Consider the following 2,500-nt stretch of genomic DNA (forward strand, 5'->3'; position numbering starts at 1 on the left):
ATTGTAATGACTTTGGGTAGAAAGTTGGCTGATGGGTTTTTCGATTAGTTTCTGTACACATCCTTCATCCTTATGTTGAATTTTAATTTCTAGCATCTACAGTCATAAGTTTCATAGAAACTGACTTTTTGTATCTGGTTATGACTCATATTATCTTTCTTTTAGTCTATTTTATTCCCCTCTTGACCCCCACCTCTCTCTCTCTCTCTCTCTCTCTTTTCCACCATGTCTGTCTCACTGTGTCTCTCTTTTTCACGACACCTGTGCCTGCCAATACCCAACACATTCCTCTCAGCATTCCGTCTCCAATATTTCTCTCTGCTCCAAGTTCTGACCTGGCAGAATCCTTCGTACACCAGGCAAAGTGCTTAGCAGTATTTCAACTCTCTTTTATGTTCAGAGTTTAAATTCTACCTTTTATCCTTGGGGGGGGGGGGGGTCAATAAAACAAGTACCAGTTGAACACTGGGGGGTCAGTGTAACAGACATACCCCACCACCAAGAAAAACCTCTGCCAAAATTTGAAACTAACCTAATTGACAACCTCCTCCCATCATAATTAGTGGCCCTGAGTTAATTATTATCATTCTTATTAAGGTGGTGAGCTGGCAGACTCATTAGCATGCTGGACAAAATGCTTGGCTGTAGTTTGCCTGTTGCTCCGATCTTGGTTCAAATTCCACCGAGGTCAACTTTGCTTTTCATCCTTTTGAGGTCAATAAATTAAGGGAGCACATGGCGGAGATGTAACCCACCCCTCCCACTGGCATTCATGTAACTGACTTCCCCATCCCCTCAAAAACCACTGGTTTTTGTGCCAAACAGTAGAAGGAATTATTATTATTATTATTAGTTCTTTCACATATTTTCATATATTTTATATTATCATAAAGACATATGATGAGTTGCTTAGCAGCTGGTTATCTTGGCACCACCACCACCACCGTCGCCACCACCACCACCACCAACACCACCAAGACTATCTTAAATACAGTGAACTCTGGATTACACCAAAAGACTTCTTCCTTATATAATAATCCTCTTGAACGTATTTAGCGTCTGCACTGACTTAAGATGTCTGACATGCTTTCTTTAGATTTAAACATAAGATGTTATCTATTAACACATTTTTCACTTTACTACTACTACTACTGCTACCACTACTACTACAACTACTACTACTACCACTACTACTACTTGATGTCTTCTTGTTCTCTCTCTCTCTTTCTCTCTCTCTTATCAATCTCGTTTTCCTTTCAGCTTTCCATTCCCTCCTTATTATCTTTGCATGATATGAGTGTGTGTAGTGTTTGACATATACATCTATTAATTATGTGTGTGTGTGTGTGTGTGTGTGTGCACAGACATGAGTGCGAGGGATATTACATATGACTGTATCATCACGATCATCTTCAACAGAACCTTTTCATATCAGCTTTATTTATGCTTGCATAGGTTGGACAGATCTTCTAAGGCAACACTTTTAGCTTAAAACTTAGCTGGCCCTTAAAAAGCAATGTCATTTGATATTAAAAAAAATCATGTGATAAGAAAAAGAAAATAAATCTCCCTGTTTTGTTGATGAGTTGTAAAAAAATACGACTTCATCACTTTTGTCATAACTTGACAAATGAAAACAGTGAGAAAAGAGACAAGATTTTGACAGGAAACAATTTGAAGCTGTTGAAGAAAGCCAAAGTGTGAACCTCCTCTCTTTCCCTCTCTGCAACTGAAAATTTCAAAAGAATTAATGAATAAAAGATTAGAGAAAGAAAATTATTTGAGAAAGATAAAAATGGGCTGTGGCCATACAGGAGCACTGGATTGGAGGGTTTTAGCGAAACAAATTGACCCCAGGACTTATTGTCTATGCCTGGAACTTGTTCTCTTGACCCCTGTGGCTTTGTTCACCTCTGCAATTGTCCATTACCCCCAACAAACTGTCTCCACTTCAATAACTCTGCCTTCACCCCATTATTCTTACTCTTTTCACCCTCTCATCCTGGCCTTCAGCCCCGATTGTTATCTCTGTCTCATTCTCTGTCCCTTACTCCCTCCCTTGAGCACATTACATGAGTGGAAGTACATGTCTTAATCCTTACAGTTTAGAGAACTCCCCTCCCCCTTGTATAGTGATTCAATGATAGAATACCCCTCTGCGCACCCTCAAGAGCAGGTCATGGGCCAGACCGGTGCAGTGGAGTCTTTGATCCTGGGCCATACAACAAAAATAAATTTTAAGATTTTATTTCTATTCTCTTGGCTGTCACAGGTTGTTTTTGTAATATGTCTGTGTTATATTAGCAATAATCAAGTCATATATTATGCACTTTGTGTTTTGTTTTGCGATTCCCTGGTCTATGGAGCAAAAAATGGTTGGAGATTGAAGTTCCAGAGTGACTGATGACTAAGCACAGGAAAAATAGGATGACAAGCTTCTTTGCTGCTGAATTGCCAACGATCTGAAGTGCTATGAAACCAAAAAGCACTCAATACACAT

General features: G+C 39.3%; 1 protein-coding gene across 4 annotated transcripts in view; it reads right to left on the reverse strand.

Moving 5' to 3' along the window:
• Positions 1-2,500, reverse strand: part of LOC115225788 (polypeptide N-acetylgalactosaminyltransferase 5-like) — a 130,496-nt gene that overhangs the window by 66,445 nt on the left and 61,551 nt on the right. The gene's annotated exons all lie outside the window — the stretch shown is intronic.

Source organism: Octopus sinensis, linkage group LG28 (genome assembly GCF_006345805.1).
Source record: "Octopus sinensis linkage group LG28, ASM634580v1, whole genome shotgun sequence".
Classification (NCBI taxonomy): Eukaryota; Metazoa; Mollusca; class Cephalopoda; order Octopoda; family Octopodidae; genus Octopus; species Octopus sinensis.